This window comes from Gracilinanus agilis, chromosome 5 (assembly GCF_016433145.1).
Source record: "Gracilinanus agilis isolate LMUSP501 chromosome 5, AgileGrace, whole genome shotgun sequence".
In the NCBI taxonomy this organism is placed as follows: Eukaryota; Metazoa; Chordata; class Mammalia; order Didelphimorphia; family Didelphidae; genus Gracilinanus; species Gracilinanus agilis.
In genome coordinates, this window is record NC_058134.1 from 130,911,081 (window position 1) to 130,930,886 (window position 19,806).

Here is a 19,806-nt window from a genome sequence, read left to right on the forward strand (position 1 = left end):
AGAGAGAGAGAGAGAGAGAGAGAGGGGGGGGGAGGAAGAAAAGAAAATAAGTGAGTCAAGGACAGAAACAGACACACTCATGTAGGACGATAGCCACACACATCCAGTGATAATGCATCCACTCACTCATCTGCAATACCACTAAGGACTGACAGTAAGGGAAAAAAGAGAATTTCACAGACAATGCATGATAGGGCAAAGTTCTAGGTTGATATGTGTTGTTACATATCTTGGTTTTTATAAGTCAGACTGAGGAGGAGAACGACTAAAGCACCAACATAAAATGGTTTTTATGGTCCAATTAAATGCCTGTATAGGATGGATAATCAGAGTATTCAATGTTTTTTTTGGAGAGGAGAGGGATGTGTTAGGAAGGTCATCGTAGAACTACTACTAGCCCAACAAAGGCCCTGCTAGTTATAGAGTAGTTTAGAAGTGTGTGATACAGAAATGTCATCAGGACCGATGAGTACAAAGTAATTTCACAGACTGTTTAGGCAGCATTAATGACATTCAGCAGATGGGCTCCCTACTGTTCATGGATGCTACCCTTTGTGCTTACTCGTCATTTTTTAACCAGAATTTGAGGCTATACTCCCACCCTTTTTAGTATCAGATAGGATTTGTGAAATAAAATTACAGTAAATGGTGATAAATGTAACTATTCATAAAAATCAAATTCTATTATATGATGAATTAAATCATTATTCTTTCTTTTGTTCTTTTGGTATGAGTTTGGATTTTATCTCTAAGGAATTCCTAATGTGGAAACTCCTTTCACTAGTATTGATCTACAACTTGCCTGTTAGAGAGTACTGAAAGTTTCAGTGACTTGCCTGGGTCCTATAGTTAGTGTAAGACTTGCACTCATGTCTTCTTGACTATAAGGCTAACCATCTTTCCACTACACCATATTGCCTCTTACCCTTATTGACATGATTCTCTATATAGTTAAATAAAACACTGTCAAGAACATAAATGAAGAGCCCTGCTCCAAATGACTTATATTTGAGGCATGTTAGAGAAAGTTTAAATTCTATAACCAAGGTTATGCTGTGCTGCATGCAATGAATCTTACCCAGAATTGTAGTCACCTGCAAATTCGACGACACTCTGCTGCCAAATTAATCGTCCTAAACCGCAGGTCCAACCATGTCATCCCTTCCTCATTAATATCCAGTAGCTCCCTTTGACTTGTAAAGCCCTTTACCTTGTGGCCCCTTCTTTTATTTCCATCCAACTTCCACTATACTACCCTTCCCACACTCAGTTATCTAGAAGCATGAGCCTCCTGGCTACTCCTTGTACTTGACACTCCCTTCTCCCAACTCTATGATTGCTTGTTTGTTTGTTTTATTACTTTTTACTGTAATAGAATGTTCTTCTTCCTTCCTATTTGTGCCTTCTGATTTCTTTGAAGACTCATCTCAAATCCTACCTTTTACAAGAAGCCATATCTTATATGTACATAGTTATTTATGCTACAGTGTGAGCTCTTGGAGGTCAGACCTAGTTGAATATTTTCTCCCCTTTCTTTTTTATCCCTGGCACTTAGCATAGGGCCTGGTACTTGGGAAGTGCTCCATAAATGTTTATTCAATTGACTTGACAGTCTACCAATGGAAAAATGCTCATTTTCAAGGGTTTTCCTTGATTTTTTAAAATTGTGCATACACACAAACAATTGCATACTTCAATCTTCTTCTGGCTCTCTGTAAAAAAAAATGACTTAATCCAACCCTTCCCCCTATCAATACTAACAAATATACCTACCCATCCTCTAGTTAAGTACTCAAACTTGTTTGATTATGTGTTGAATGTGATAAATCAGTTGCCCTAAAATTGGTTACCATCAAGATCCTATAAGGTAATGTGAGTATTGCAGTATTCTTATGTATCTGTGATTACATCAATGTGGGTACTTCTGATGAAACAAACCACAATTAATTCATGTCATGCTGTCCTGTATAATTCTTGTTAATGGAAGCCCTTGGAGAAATATACCCATGGGAAATGAGGGTCAGCATGGCAGAGCAAGAATGAAAAGGCTATAGGAGACATGGATGTTCCAGGCAGGTTGAAGTGAACCCAAGAGCTAGGGCAAATTCTAATGTAAAACAGCATCAGAAGCATTCTCATGGCAAAGTCCAGAAAATTAGAAGTAGTGCCAGTAGGTAAAAGAAAATTGACCAGCCTAAGTCCTTGCCCAAAATGCAGGTCCCAGAAAGGAAAAGGGGAAAAGGGGACAGCTGAGGAATTATGGTGGTGGCTAGTCAAAGGGGCAAACGATATAACCAAAGGACTCTTGGAAAATTTGATGAAGAAAAGAACACTTTTAGTTGAAGAGCTCAGGGAAGGCTTAAGAAAAAAATGTGGTTTGATAAAATGACTGGAAGTCAGGAAGACCCTATTCAAATCCAACTTCTGATACATATTTGTGTGACTAAGAAAAAGTAATTTAACCTCCATAGACAGGTTAGTTGCTTGTGAAAGAAGACCTTTTATTGTAAAATAATTTTGGTAAAAGTAGACTGACGAAAGTTTCTAATGAAGACCAATCTACAGTAATTACAATGTAAAAGATACCAGTCAGGAAATGTATGATCAGAAAGGGAGATAAATAAGAACAAGGAAGAAATGATGGCTGAGACAAGCAGTGTACTGACTCTCATGAAATGTTTAAAAAAAGAAAAGATGAAGGTTTCCAGCAAGTTAGATAGATCTCCTTTGAAGGATCCTGGGAGCTCTATGTGATAACATGGGATAAAAAGGTTGTGGTTCCGGGTGGGATTGTCAGTGTAAGCAACGGCAAAAAGACTAATTTGGTCTGTCTTGTGGGTCAAGGGGAATGTTATGTAATAAGAATGGGAAAGTAAGGTGGTGCTTAGATTAAAGGTAAATGCCAGGGGGATTTGTATTTGATCTTGGGATTAGTAGAGAACCTCTGAGACAGGGCAGCTAGCTGGCTCAGTGGATAGAGTGCTAGCATTGGAAACAGGAGATCCTGAGTTCAAATGTCGTCTAAGATACTTTCTAGCTATGTGACCCTGGTTAAGTCACTTAACTCCAATTGTCTAGTTCTTATGGCTCTATCAATTCTAAGACAGAAGGTAAGGGTTAAAAAAATCTCTCAATAGGAAGCCTTTGGAATGTGAGTGGAGTAGGGATCCTCTTGTACCTATGCTTAGGGGAAAAAAAAATCACCTCAGCACCTATAGATAGGATGGATTGGTGTCAAGAGAGATTTGAAGTAGGAAGACCAACTTGGAGAATATTTAAATAGTTCTAGTTAAGGGTGGTTTAGATCTGAACTACAGTGGAGGCCATGTGGAAGGAAAGAAAGAAGAAAAGAAGGAAGGAAGTAAATGAGTATTTAAGTGTACCTGGAATGGGCCAGCCACTTTATAAACATTATTCATTTGATCCTCACAAAAACCCTGGGAGATAGTTGCTATTATTATCCCCATTTTACAGTTTTAGAAACTGAGGCAGATTTAAGCAACTTGTGGAGGATCACACAACGATCCTGCAGCTGGATTTGAACTCAAGTCTTCCTAAGTATAGGGTCAATGTTTTGTGTTAGATGTAGGAAGGACATGTTTCAGCTATTGGTTAAATATGTGCAGTAGGAGAGAGGAGTAAAAAACAACTCTGAATTTGCTAACATTGGTGACTAGGAGGATAGCATTCCCAACAGAAATAGAAAAGTTCAGAAGGAGGATAGGTTGGGGCACAAAGAGAAATTGGGAGAGAAAGAGATGATGAGTATTCTTTGGGGCATGATGAATTTGAAACACTTAAAGGGTGCCCAGTTCTAAGTGTTTAATAAGCAATTGGTAGTATAGGACTAGAGCTTAAGAGAAAGGCTAACTGAATCCATAGATCTAAGAAGAGAACAAAATGAACATCTCTGTTCCATATATACATGTTTTATGTTCCCTAATAAATTATAAATTGCTCAAGGGCTTCTAATTCTAATTACTGGACTTTATGCTCCAGAGAGGAAATTGGTCAAGTAGGAGAAAATGGACCTGGGGCTAACTCTTCGAGAGAGAGAGAGAGAGAGAGAGAGAGAGAGAGAGAGAGAGAGAGAGAGAGAAGTGGAGATATGACTATAGACTTTCTCTTTATAAGGAATAACAAATGAGAAAACTATCTTCCTTAAAATATTGCCCATCTACCAGAGATTATCCATTAGATAAGCACTGGCTTTAACAAGCAAATACTCAATGAAAGGTTAAGGGAATAATCAGTCCTTACTGTGAATTTTTGGTGTAGAAATGTAGATTAAATAAATGTTTATTGACTGACCAGCTAAAAAGTGTATCTCTTACAGTCCCTAAATGAGCCCTCTGACAGGTTATTCTGACTGCCTACCTCAGTAAGTGAAGCAGGATCAGTTCACTCCTGCTTTAAAGTCTAATCTTATTTAGGAAAGTCCCTTTCTTCTTGTTCTCCAGCTTTCAGTTACCAAAGTTAACTAAGTCCTTGGCAACCTGTACAGGTACCTGTGGAAGACTTCCTGGTGTAATGTGTATGGGAAGGATGTTATGTCATGCAGAGCCTAACTTAAGTGCCACTATGATGAGATGCCAACCCAAAGCCCATAAAAAAGATTTGGCAAGTTCTATAATGTGGACAGGCAACCATCTGTTCTTTCAAAAAGTGGTTTATTAATTAATGAGAGCATGCACAGGTGCCATGAGGAATATATGGAGTCTGGTGTTAAGCAGTTCAACATTTAGTAGAGATGAGCTCTATCTACGTGAAACAGATAACAGCTCCAAGAAAACACATTCATGTGTGTGGTGGTTAGATGGATATCCACAATGTACATGAAAATCTAAAGAAAATTATAAACCACTATGAATTTACCTAGAAAGCAAAGGCACCATGCAAGAAGTGAATCTTGAGAAACCAAGATGCTGAATGCTCTTGTATCAAATATTTCAAATTTCTTGCTGACTGAGGGAATGGGGTCCAAGAGAAACAGAAGGTACTCAAACTTTTTTTTCAAATGTTAAACATTGTTTTTATGTGTAATTGGAAAAATAATTTTAAAAAAGAAACCAAAATACTTTGGCTTAAAAAATCCTTCCTTCCCACCACCACCACCAACCAAAAATTATAGAAAGAAATGGTTTGAATCAAGTATCTCTGACAGCAATGTAGATTTTTTTAAATCAGTGACTTCATCCATTTTTCAATGTGTGGTGTTTAATTCAGTTTTTTCCATAACTATTCAACTGAGAAGGTGTTAGAAGTGATAGAAGCATGACAGCAGTTCCATGAACCCAGGGACACAAACAAGAGTAGTGTTTCTTTGTCTGAGGGTCACTGGGGTGCCTAGGAAGATATCCAGCCAGACGGAGTCTTGCCTTTCAGCAGTTGCCCTTACTTTTCCTAGCCTTCCAGCAGAAGACTATCAGCTCTTAGGGTGAACTTCAACAGACACTCTAATCTGTAATTATCCCTTATCAGCCAGCTGCTAGTCTGATGATGCACAGAGAAGACCCAGAGGAAGGCTAAAATCTGATCATATGCCTGGCTCTTTATTTTTCATTCAAGACCTGTGATTTCATTAGAGTATAAAACTCTTGCTCTCTCTGCAGATGGGTAACTGTCCTATAGTTTGGTCTTAGATAGTTGCCTGGGGTACTAAGAGGTGAAACAACTTACCCAGGGTCTCATCATCAGAATATGTCAAAGAAGAGACTTAATTAAACCTCTCAGGTGTTCCAGACTATGTGGCTGGATCCTTCTTCACCACCATCTCAATTTTCTCTGATATCCTCTAAAGCATTAAAATCCCGATGGATAAAGTTGAGAGAGAAGAGACAGGGAAGGAAGGAAGGAAGGAAGGAAAAGAGAAGAAAAAAACCAAATTCATAATGTATAGCTGTGGCTAGAAAGGCTACTTAAATCTTGCAGTGTCCATCTGATCACAGAGCAGAGACAGGAGAACAGTTTATACTTAATGAATCTTCACTTGCCTTTTTAGTAACCTTTTGTTTGCTGTTGCTGATATATGTCTAGTTTCTGTGGAATGAAAGTTTGGCTTATTACCAACAAATTTCAGGCCTTTTATTCTGATGTGCTTCTGGATTTATGGTCCATAAATGACAATATTCAGTATAGTTTGCTGGAAAGAGCAAATATCACACTTCAAATTTAGTAATGGTCAAATTGTTCACATTGTTCTCTAGTTCAAATGATACCATTTTGGTTAGGCTGTTGTCCTTTAAACACTTGATTAAAAAAGTATTTCTTAAAAACTGGTGTATTGTATTAGGTATTAGCATTTATCTGACAGGTAAATTATCAATGATTAGGCATTTAGTATATGTTAACTACTATAACTTTTCTAAAATATAAATCAAGAAATCTATTTGTGAATATATTATAAATATCAAGACTAGCCTTTGATAGGTTGTTATAAGATGATAATTCATATGAAAAAAGTTTTTAGTAAAAATGCTATGTATGGGGGCAGCTAGGTGACTAAGTGAATTGAGAGCCAAGCCTACAAATGGGAGGTCTTGGGTTCAAATGTGGCCTCATATACTTCCTAGCCATGTGACCCTGGATAAGTCACTTAACCGCCACGGCCTAACCCTTACTGCTCTTCTGTCATATTGATTCTGGGATGGAAAGTAATAGTTTAAAAATAAAGGATTTTATTTATATATGTGTGTTTTACTTATGAAATAAAAAATCCCACATAATTCATAAGATGTTTTCTTAGAAAATTCCATAATTATACCACAATCCACTTAAGATCATAATTAATTTACATGTTAATCAGTAATTTTTAGTAATTTAGAAGTTCTCCTAAAATCATTGAATTTTTACAGTGTTTTTAAATGTATATTTTCCTTGCTCTTCCTTTCCATGAATTGACCCTTCTGACCTAGACTATTGTTTTTCTAAGATGAGTAATTGGTTTGTGTTGATCTATCCACAATTTCTTGTCATTCCCCTTTCTGACCAATGGTCTATTTACAATATGGCTAAACCAGAGTTAGACATATAATCTTTAACAAAGAAAAGTAAAGTGGACTTCCTACATAGAAATTAAGCCCGTGATCTTGGACTCATTAGAATAATGTTTTTACAAACTCAAAATGGCAGAAGACTCTACCAGGCAGGAATGGAAAAGGGTTTAAGATTTGTTTTGCCTGGCATAAAAGGCAAAAATAGGAAGAATGGGTAGATGTTCTAATTGGATTTTTAAAAAAAACTTGCCTTAGGAGGTAGTAGGTTCTCCTCTCACTGAATATCTTTAGGCAGTTAGTTACTCATAAAAAAATTTAGTATGTTAACACATTGGAGTTGCCAGCTTCTTAGATCCAATCCAACCCTGAGAGTCTGAGATTGGGATATATTTGTATCTAAATGTGTTCTAAGACCTAACCTGTGTGTAACAGGTATATTGCATGTTGGTGATTTTAGCCACTTTCATATGAAATAATGTAATTATCAATGCTATAACCCCAGCAAAAATGATAGAGATATGAGTATGTTATAAACATATGTGTAGATTGGTCTTTTAGGGCTTAAAAATGTGCCTTTTTTCTCTTAGAAGTTACAAACCTTAATTCTGCGAAAGATTTCTGGATTATAGTTTTCCTGGGAAATTTGTTAATGCTTTCTTAATTACTCTCAATGCAGGAAACTATTTGCCCTACAATGGTTTCATCTTTTAGTTATTCAAACCAAAAAACATTTGTTAGCCATTTGATATACATAAGGCCCTCTATATTAGTATCAACTTGAGCTGTGTCCTCTGCAATGAAGAATCATCTGGAGAATTAAATTATTATATAGATAATTTACACTCTTCAAAAAGATTTTCCTCTCAAATACAGAGATAATTAAAGTAAAATTTTTGAAAATTCTAACAAACTTTACACGTACTGAACTCAGTTCTCCATTTTGCTTTACTTTTATTTTTCATAAAATGCTTATCTATCTTAGAACAGATATTTGTTCTAAGGCAGAAGAATAGAAAAGGCTAGGCAATTGGAATTAAGTGTCTTGTCCAGGGTCATGCAACTAGAAAAGATCTGAGGCTGGATTTGAACCCAGGATCTCCTGACTTCGGGCCTGATATTTCATCCACTGACTCACCTAGATTCCCCTTTGATTTGCTTTTATAAATAAAACTTTTGGCTCAAGACCTCTAATGCTTTTATTCTGCCAATTGCTCATTTTGTAAATGAACAGCATCCTTAATATTTTTATATTATTTATTTCTGTGTAGGTTTTTTTTCCAGGTTTCATTTTATTCTTAGAGAACAAGTCACTTTGTCATATGCCATCATTTCAAATCCAGGTTCTACTTCATATTCCAAGATCTTTGCAAAAGCAGCCCAATGTATCTTTCTCCTCAGATATCCATTGCATCTACTTTGCCTGATACCTTTTCTTGCTTTGCCTTGATCTGCTATTTTATGAATATAGAGTGCTAACTAATAAACAACTCGCTCTGTTTTCTCTACTCCTCTTCCTATAACAGATGAGTGATTGCTCTGCAATGTAATGTCCAAGACAGTTATCTCTGGCACTAAGCAGTTAAGTGACGTGCTCAGAGCCATGTAATCAGTGAGGGTCAGGAGTAAGACCTGAGCCCGTGTCATCTGATTCCATGACTGACTCTGTATCCCCTGTGCACCATTGCCTCTTCTGCCTCCCTGATTTTATAATACCAAAAATGCATCCATTCATGGCATCAGGAGAATGTACTTTTTTTTTTTGCAGAACTGTCTGCGTTCTTATTCCTATCCTTCAAAATAGCTAGGACATAATAAAAAATGAAAACATAAAAATGAGGGCTATCTTTTGAGATCAAAGAATGTTTTTAGATTTCTTCTCCAAAACAAGCTTCCCTCATCAGACAAAATGTTTCATCTCAGTGACACCTCTAGGCACAGGATTTATTTTTCTTGCTATCCAGGATTGAAAACTTGGGAATTTCAGGGGAAGGAAAGAAAACTGTGTATCTGAATGCCCAAAACTTCTGAACGATGTCATTTGGGGTTACACAACAGGGAAGTAGTGTAGACTAGGAAGCAAACAAAAACAGAAAGGAGATATTTGTTTTCTTTTTTTTGAGCATCTTCCTTGAAATCTTACCCTCATGCTGTGACTTCCCATTCTTCCCTGCTTGTTCACAAATGATATTGGTGGGAAACACACAAAGTGCAAAGTGACTTCTACCTGCTGTGCTGCTGGCTGGATTGACAATTCAAAAATACCACCCTCTAGGTGTCTCTCCCTTTCTCACTCTCTCCAGAGGAAGCTGGTTAATGTCATGCATTCCTCATAGAAAAGGGTAAGTTGGAAAGAAAAAAAAATCCCATAAGAGATAAACAAGGACCACAAAGGTTCCCATTTACCTACTGGTCATTTACAAAACCAAACACATGTCATATAGCTGCCACCGTTGAGAGGCCCAAATGAGGCAATAATTGTAAAGCACTTAACACAAAGTCTGGTGCTTAATAAATGCTTCTTTGGGGGCATGTAGGTGACTCAGTGAATAGAGAGCCAAGTCTGGAGATGGCAGGTCCTAGCTGAAATCTAGCCTCAGACAGTGTATGACCATTAGCTTTATGACCATAGGCAAGTCACTTTACCCCAAATGCCTAGCCCTTTCCACTTTTCTGCCTTGGTACCAATAATTAGCATTGAGACTAAGACATAAAATAAGGGATTTAAAAATAAATAAATAAGTTAGTGCTTATTTTCTGTCTTTTTTCCCCGACCAACAAACATACTGACATTCATGAGTTAAAGAGAACAATTAAATTGGGAAGAAATTTATGTCCCTAAGATTAACAAGGATTTCTTATGAGAGACTAAAATAAAAGACTCATTTTTAAAATTACATTATAGAATGACTACAGAACAAAGATGTAATGATGAAAATGGAAGAGGAATATGTAGGAAATCCCTGACATCAATTACTTTCCACTCTTTTCAAAAATGGAAGAGAGCCCAGCTTATCCTCATCTCTAAGTCATGACAAGAGCTAGTCGTTCTGTATCTTGGTTTCTCTGGCACTTCGCATGCTTCAGCAAGGACTAAATAAATGCTTAATAATAAACAATGATGATTGTACCTCATTAGACATTCAGATGATATTATGACAATTTTATGAAGAATTGATCAAAGAAGGCAGAGAGATAATTTAGGAAGCTGTTAGCATGGTCTAAGTAAGAGGTTATAAGGATCTGAATTAGTGTGATAGAAGTGGAAATCTAGGGACAGATGTAAGAGATGTGGAATTGGAATTGAAGGGATTTGGCAACTGATCATATGGAATGCAAAGGAAAAAAGTAAAGTCCAATCAGAAGTTTTGTGCCTGGGTGATTGGAAGGAGAACTGTGCAGTAAAGTTAGAAGAGGTGAGTTTTGGAGAAAGGATCGAGTTAATTTCTTTGGCACATTGCATTTGAGGGATAGGATGGATCCAACAGTAAGAAATGTGGGATTGGAGCTTAGGAGAGAGGAGTTATATGCAAAAGGATTATTGCTATTATTGAAACCCTGACAATGAATGAAATTGCCAAAAAAAAAAAAACAGAGCCTCAGGGGAGGGCAACACTAAAAGGAATGTTTAGAAGTAAAAGAACCTACTAAGGAGACCAGGGAAATAGAACCACTAGTAGAGAGCAACATAAAAACACACCAGAGAATGAAAAAGTGCTAAGAGGGTGGAAAATCAGGAGTGTCAGATGTTGCAGCTAGAACAAGGAGAATGAGAATTCAGAAAACATCCTTCAAATTTGACAAGAAGTTTATGACTAGAGAGCGTAGTGTCTGCAGACAGAAGGAACAGACAGAAGTCAGATTTCAATGGACTGACAACTGAATGCATTTAATATCAAGTGTAGATTATAGGACCTCTATGGACCCTTTGGAGGGATCATAATGAGAATTAAATGAGATCATGTTGCTGAAGCAATATAGAAATTTCAGTTCCTGTTACTATCATCATAATCAATAAGAAATGATTAAAAAGTTGCATGTATTAAGCTGATCCATCTTCCCCTAGTCCTATTTATAGAGCAATTAAGAGATATCACAAACTGTATCTCTCATTACGTGTGACTTATTACATGTAGCTTAATCATCTACCTCACAGAGTTGTAAGGAGAGCACTTTGTAAATCCTAAAGCCTAGATAAATGTGTATTATTATTATTATTAATATACTTTATCATAATTTATAGAATATTCTTACATGAGCTGTGTAGGAAAAAACCTATAGTTGCAACTTGAAGCTTTCTCTGAAGGTCCAGATTTATTAGAAGAGGTAATCATGACTCAGTGGTTAAAAGCACTCGGTCTGGAGTCAGAAGTACCCAAGTTCAAATCCAGCTCAGACACTTCCTAGCTGTGTGCCCTGGGTAAGTCACCTAACCTCTAATTGTATGACAAAGGGATCCACTGGAGAAGGAAATAGCAAACCACTCCAATATCTTTGCCTAGAAAACTTCATGAATAGCTATATTCCATGGGGCCAACGAGACTGAACAATAACCACCTCCAGATTTATCATGGCGCTTTCTTGGCCTGGGTAATGTTTTCACTCTTCAAATGAACACGTAAATCTGTTTTAATATCCTGATATTAATAATGGTGTTAAAGAAACCAACTATATCGGTTCTTTAATAAATCTTTGGCCATGTCATTCTTAGAAATCTTCAATAGTTCCCTATTGCTCATTAAGTAAAGTTCACCAAAAAAAAACCCTAAGATGCTAAAGGCAGCAAAGTGATAAAGTGAATAGAAAGTTGGGTCTTGGAGTCAGGGAGACAAATCCTGCCTTAGCCACTTACTAGCTGTGTTCTCCTGACCAAGCCACTTTGTTTCCTTCAGTTTTTTTTTTCAACTAGAAAATAAGAAGAACATCAGCACTTTCCTTTTTGGGTTGTGGTGAGGATAAAATGTGATTACAATTGTAAAAAGCTGTTAGCGCAGTGCCTGAGACAAGCCCTATACACTTTTGCCTCCCTTTTTTCTCTCATAAAAATTACCAGATCTTAGAACTGGAAAGGACCTGAGAGACCATATAGATGACTTTGTTTAATCATTACAACTTAATCTGCTTATATATCATATATGATATGCAAGACCTTGCATGATTTGGCACCCTACCTTTCCTGCCTTATTTCATTCTTCTCACCCCATATAATCCAAACTCTATCCAAACTAGACTATCCCTTTTACTCTGAAAGTGCTCCGTGCTTTCCCACTTTTGTTCCTTGTATCTTCCCTTCTTCATATGCTGAATTCCTACCCAGTTTTTACATCCTTTAAAATTTAGCATAATTCTGGCTATTCTTGATCTTTGATTCCCCCATACCTTCCTCGCTCCCCCCCCCAAAAAAAAAACAAAAACTCACCAGTGACAGTCTTTTCATTGGCAGAACTCACATACCTCAATAGCTGCACTTATCATGTATTATTTATTAAGATAGAGGAAGCATGGCATAGTGGATAGAGAAGCAGAAAAATCCAATTTTGTGTTCTGCCTTTGACACATACTAGCTGTGGGGCAAAGGACAAGTCACTTAAACTCCCAACGTCTCCCAGGAAATCCTCTGTAGTCTGTAAGTTACAATGCATTTGATCAATGTGGTTTTCTCACAGGGAATTCACCATGCCAATGAAATTAAAAATCCGGTCCCAAAAAGTGAGGTAGTAGAGTTATGTCAGACTCTAAACTATATAAAGGCCACATCTGTTCCAAATTCTATATTTCCCATAATACTCTCTATAATGTCCCATAGCTAGAAAGTGATTTAATAAATATTTGCTGAATTGCATTGAACTATCTTATGCATGTGGCAAATGCATAATGAACTCTAATGAAATAAAACAAAAAGTCCTATATTTTCAGGAGATCTATATGGTGCTTAAATGTTGAAGATGTGGTATATGGTATAGCACAAAGGATAGTAATCCTAGACCAGGCGACGGCAATGTATGACTCTGGAACCATATCTGGCTCGACCTCCCAACCCATCAGTCCGGGAAGAGCCCCAGGATGTGCCCCAGGGGGCCCTTCAGCCCCCGCCCCATATTCCAGTGCCTTCCACCTCCATCCTCCTCCTTCTGCAGGCGTTTATGGCTCTCGTGGCCAAAAAGGTTGACGACTATTGTCCTAGATGGTCAGAGGAACTTGGGAAGCTGCCACTTTCAGTTCTAGTATCCATCCTGTGGGTAGCTACTCTTAATCCTGTAGTTCATAAACCCACACTTATTGTGTTTGTTAATCCCCAGAAATTCATTTTCAGGGAAAAAAGATATTGTAAGAGTAATAGGCATTCCCTCAAAAAGCCTGGGCTTGCTCTCTTTCTCAAACACACATGGCACTCGAGGAAAAAAGTGGACCAAGGGGGCAGCTGGGTAGCTCAGCGGATTGGGAGCCAGGTCCAGAGATGGGAGGTCCTAGATTCAAATCTGACCTCAGACACTTCCCAGCTGTGTGACCCTGGGCAAGTCACTTGACCCCCATTGCCTACCCTTACCACTCTTCTGTCTTGGAGCCAATACTGTGTATTGGCTCCAAGATGGAAGGCAAGGGTTTAAAAAAAAAGTGGAACAAGATATAAAGGACTTTGGCAATGAGTCATACATGTAGGATATATTCATGGCTAAGGGTAACTCACAACTCGTGGCACTCCATGACCTAGAAGTTCTTCCTCTCTTCATAGAATCTTCACCCAGCTAGCTCCCTTTAGGTGCAGTAGCTCCCTAGGATAGTGATGGGCAAACTATTGCTTGCAGGCCAGATCGGGGGCCCCCTGAAATGTTCTATCCCATGGCATGACATTATTCCTAATCTGATGAATACAATGAGTAGGATACAAGACAATGAAACTTGGAAAGAGTTGCCTTAGAAACAGACTGACAGTTGAGCATTTCCTTTCCTTTGGCCTCCTCTTTAAAAACTTTGCCCATCACTGTCCTAGGAGAACTATTCCGTGTTTCCTTGTCTTCTTGAAAAGATAACCAGCTCTCTTTATTGCCACAAAGCAGTCACTACTTAAAACTCCTTCTTCCCTTGGGTAGCTTTCTCTCTGCCTTTGTGCCTTCCCTTTTTTCTTTGAACCCATGCAGTTTCCTCTCATTCTTGTAGCACTGATGGCACGGCCAGTAAATGAAGAGAAGAGAGGATGTCCTTATCTCTCTGTTGCCCTCTGGTACAGGGGAAGGAACCCGCCTCCACAAAGCTTTCTGAGTCCTGGATGTTCCAGCTGCTGAATAAATTACTTCTTTTATATAGAGACCCAAAGGGCATGACTAATTAGTCATAATTAACAATCATAAACTCTTTCCTATGGTGTAAGTTGTCTTTATGCAATAACTCAAGACCTTATAATCCTTTCAGGTTGATTAAGAATATTGCAAATTGTTGTAGAAAGATTGTGGGAAAGTTCCCTACACCTTCTTCATACTCGGAGATTAAATTCTGGGCTGTCCATAAATATGGTTCCTGCCCTCAAGGAACTCCCATTATAATTATAGAGAAATTATTTTCCTGTAACTATCTTTGTTATTGTTATTATCTGAGGTTTGGTACAAATGAGGGAGAAATAAACTTTAAACATTATTTTCATTGACATAATATGAATAATATTTTGAATTTACTTATATTAAATGGCCATTGGCCATATGTATGATAAAACAAGCATTTCAAACTTTCTATAACTCTTCAAATGTGAGTTTGATAGGGTTTTGTTAGTATTTCTATAAACAGTTCAAAAAGAAAAAGCCCATTTTTCAAATTGTTGCATGGTCTCCTACAGTCTTGTCTTTCTGTCTCCTATCTTCCTGTTCAGTTCAGCTGAGCACAATATGACACCTCTTCCTTTATCTAGCTCTATTCCTTTTCTCTTTTTCTACCTAACAAGGTATCTCTCAACCTTAGCCACATCCATTATCAAAACTAATTTCTTCAAAAAAAATCCATCATGTAAAAATAAAATAAAATTGTAAAATCCCATCATGTTCTGTTCCAGTACCCCCTAGAGATTAAAGATTGCAATCTAGCAATGCTAACATACCTATCTTTTCTCTATTTAGATACTTTCTCCATATATTCCTTAAGTTGTAAAAATATTAGCAAGTTAGTCCTTAGGGCAAGTGCAGACTAAATCAAAGAATCACCTGTCCTAGGCACTGAACATTAATTAGTTCTGTGTTGGAAGAAAAATGCCCCAATTTTAAAGTGAAAAATGGCTATTTAGGTAATAAAACTAATTAGAAATACAGAAAATTTACTATAAATTAATCCTGTTTGGTCTTTTTTATCATTATTTTTGATTAACTCTTATTTATACTTTATGGTCGTAGAGGGTGCCCAGAGTATGCCAGGGGCAGCGTGAAATGACTGCTGAATTTAAAGTCACAGGACCTAGATGCCAATCCCAGCTCTGCCACTTTCTACCTGAGAGATCTTGGGAAACTCATGTATTTTTTTCTGGGTTTTAATTTACTCATCCATAAAATAAAGGGAAAGAAGATGTCAAAGGAACCAATGGGCTGGCATAAACGACCTCCTATGTCACTTCTAGCTGTAAATTTATGCTTTCAAGACCTTTTGGGGCAGCTAGGTGGTACAGCGGATAGAGTGCTAGACCTAGAGGCAGAAAGACTTACCTTCTGGGGTTCAAATCTCACCTCGGAGATTTCCTAGCTATGTGACCCTGAGCAAGTTACTTAACTTTATCTCAGTTTCCTCATCTATAACATGAGCTGGAGAAGGACATGACAAACCACTCTAGTATATGCCAAGAAAATCCCCAATGGGGTCACAATGAGTCAGTCACAACTGAAAAAGACTGAACAGCCACAAAAAGGCTTTTTAAAGTGTTAATGTGATTTATTTTTTCTTATGTAGTCAATATATACCATATATTCTGAATATTGTAGAAGCATACCTATAATAACATTTCATATGTGATATTAGGATCATAGATGGGAAAGAGAGTTTGTGCTTAAGGAAGCATTGTTATTAATGAGTGACACATTTAAACCTGTAATGTACTTCCTGTAAGAGTTCCTGTAAGAAATCTGCTGGCTCAAATAAGCAAAGAGGCTGACTTAGTTCAGGGGGTACCGATTGAACAATAACAACAACAAAAATGTTGAATACTGAATTTCTTCCTGGATTACTGAGTCAGATTACTGAGTCAACTTATTGAGTTACTAAGTGAGGTCAGGATAATGGAGTAAACATAATAGGTTTTAAATTCATGAAGTGGAAAAAAAAAAGAATAGAGTTGCACTGCCTAAAATAAGTTTTTTTGTTGATATAGTCTTTAATATAGAACTGATACATCTGCTACTTTCAAATCTGGTGTAAATATCTCAAGATGATGTGACCTGTAGGCTTAAATTTTAATTTTATTATATTCCAGATCTGCTAGGTCAATGAATCAGAAATCTCCAAAACAGTGCAAAAAGATCATACAACTAATGTGGATAGAAACTTAAAACCCTTTTTGAAATGAATAGGCCTCTCAAAAACACATTTTTCTTATTCTATATTAAAAAATACCCCTGTATACGTAGATGAGAAGCCACAACTCAAAGCTGTACTGTTCTAAACTCCCTTTGGAAGAATGTTGGAAGGATCATTAATATAAACAACATTTGAGCTTTGAGTGCTTATTGGTAAAGGCAGGGAATGAATTCCATATAATGACTTGGTTAATTATACCTTTGTTTAAAAGGAGGAGTTTTGCTTGTTTTCAGTTTTGTAGTTACCTTTAACTCCATTCCCAAGAGGCTCTGCTTCTTTTGAAATTTCACATTTTCTATTACCATCCTCTCTTTAGAAAATCAAAGTGTCATAAGTGAAACATAGCTATCCTTCCCTTACTCCCCACCATCACTCTTAGAAACATGTTGATATTTAATTTTCAAAGGATTATCTAGACTTGAATTAATTTTTAGAAAAGGAAGTTGAGGAATCTGTTAGATTTTAAAATAATAATATTTTTATTCTACTAAACCTTTTTACCAGTGATCTTATTTGGAATTTAGATATTTGAGTCATGAATTTAGACATTCATGAAAAACTTGTTTGCATTGCTTTTATGTTGAAAAGGTTTCCTGTTCCTCTCTAGATTAAAAAAAAATCATGATTTCATTTATTAATAGGGCTACTAATTCCAAATTACTAAATAATAATAATAATGATGATGAAATTCTTGCCTGAATCTTTAATTCTCTACATAAAATACTTGTTATATTTTAATATGGACATCTTTTTCTACAAATGAACAAACTGAAATCTCCACTTCTCTATTATTTATTATTATTAATTTATTATTATTAATAAAGGAAACTTAGTATTAATTTTCCTATCATTTCTACTGTTAGATAATAAAATAATTCCAAATAATTTGTGATTTATTAATATTAATAATGTCGATAATAATTCAGGGTTTGCTATAATCAACAACACTTCAAAATCTAGCTTAGCTGATCGTTTTCTAGTTTTTACACTTATTATTACCAATATATACCAGATCTGGATTGATATGTTGCATTTTAAAAAAATATTTATTCATTCCTTATGATCAGCTGCTAGCAGAATGCCTTATAGAGAATATGTGCTTAGTAGATCATATGAACCCAATGCTTCCAGTTTGATTGTTCTGTTCATTTAAGCCAACTTGAAAATTCATTACTTAAAATGAGTCATTCAGTAAGATCTGTATTTCATCTTTAAGACGTCGATTTTCTTGAACTGAAATCCTAATGTAACCATTGACATGTTTCATTTGAAATCCTCATGGATTTTTTTTAAGCTTTTCATTTCCAATAGCATAAAGTAAAAGATCTCTGAAGGTGAAAGGCTGAATTTTAAATAGTTTCAACTATCAGTAGATCTCAGCTGCAGCTATATTATGTTTTAATACCAATTATGCTTCCTCATTTCTGGTTGGAAACTCTTTAGAATTTCTTTTGTAAGCTCGCTGTAGAAAAATGTGTGTATCTGAGAGGATTACTTTGGATGAATACATGGGCTCTCCTTCCCCTGGATACTTTGTACACTTGGTAAAATGTGTCAATAATTTGGGGTGGAGGGCATTTCATACACTCATAAACCGTGTATTCACTCAGCCACTTGGAATAGAATCAACACACGTGAAGAAGTCTAAGGGTGGGTTCGAGGCTTTAGCTAACGTGCTAGGCTGGTACTTTGCTTAGTAATGCATGAGGCAAAGTGACAACCCCTCAGCGTGTAACGCGATGCGTGTTGTGGGGAAGGCGGACTGATGGGACATCGTCCTGGCGTACCTTTCTCATATGTCACTGTGCATACCCCTGGCTCTTATCTGTCATGTATGTGACATGCCCCAGTGAGGTTTAATATGACAGAACTCTTTATTTGAACCCTGTGGACCCTGATCTCACCTGACAACCCCAAGCATTAACAGTGAAATTCTCTCCGATACAACCATGTTGTGTCTGTCAGAGTGCTGAGGCAAAGTGTCGTGCTGTTCATCAGAACAAGGGAGATAAGTTATTTGCTCTTTCGTGTCAAGTTTGTGAAACAGTAAAGCAAATAGAAATGGTCACACATGTCTTCAGTACATTTGTTTTTATTGCTGCCTCTGAAATGCTTTAAAATTCAGGAAAAATTTAAAATTCTCCACTCAGATCCAACAAGTTAAAAAAAAACAACAACAAAAAAAACATTAAGCTGAAAAAAAAATGTTGCTTCTCATGATGATGGCATGAACCTCTGGACCCATAAGCCTTACGCTTGATGAATAAAGTTAAGCTCTCATTAGTTCTTGTGACTAACCTTTCCAAGAATGATTTTTGTGCTTATTAATATTACAACCAGGAAAACACCTATGCATGTCTATGTTTGGCAGGTAACAGATGCTTCTGTGGGAACGTTGACTTCAAGTCAAAGTATCACCTGAGAAGTTCATTATTCTAAAACTGTTTTCAACTTTCCTTATGAGCGACTACTTAATTGCTATGCTTTTATATACTTTCCCCTCATTATAGATCAACTCTTTTTTTTTTCAATTTCCTGAAGAAATAATGAATGACCAATATTTTGACATTTGAGTTTTTTCTGTGCAAGGTTAAATTAAAATTCTTTCAAATGGAATAAATGTTACTGATGAAAAATATCCAGAGTAGAAAATCAAACTTTTGGCAATTTACAAATTAATAATGAGAAGTAATTGCTAGAAATATTTTTAAAGAATAAAACTCTGTAATTTACAAGTTTTTATGAAAACAAATGATTCATCTACATGTGAAAAAAATTCATTCCACTTGAGGTGCTCTTGATCTGATTGCTGAATGGAAGGTCTTTATGTCAATAAGATTAAAATGTAACTTTTAAAATTAATTGCTTTAATTTTAATTGACTATAGTTAACAAGCATTATATATGCATCTCCATGTATAACTCAAGGAACACATTAAATATAAATCTGTTTCCAAAGTTATTGAAAGCTGTTTTTTTCTTGAATTCTCATGAAATGTGTGTTTCTTTCTTTTGTACACAATGACAGTTTAAAATGAAAAAGAAATAATTGGAAACAGTATCATACATTTATTCTTCAAGAATTAAAAATGGAATCTTTAGAGAGTAGAATTAATAATTATCACCAAGGACAGCTCTCTTACTTAATTGTTAGGCTATGTAAATATTACAAGTTATGAAATAAATATGTGTTCAGTATATTTGTATCTGGTTGTATGACCAAAAATATATTCATATTCAGAGTCAGAATGCATTCTAGGTGATCAGGT

At 36.4% G+C, this 19,806-nt stretch overlaps 1 protein-coding gene across 15 annotated transcripts in view; it reads left to right on the forward strand.

Annotated features, from left to right (window-relative positions):
• Positions 1-19,806, forward strand: part of CADPS2 (calcium dependent secretion activator 2) — a 694,484-nt gene that overhangs the window by 520,137 nt on the left and 154,541 nt on the right. The gene's annotated exons all lie outside the window — the stretch shown is intronic.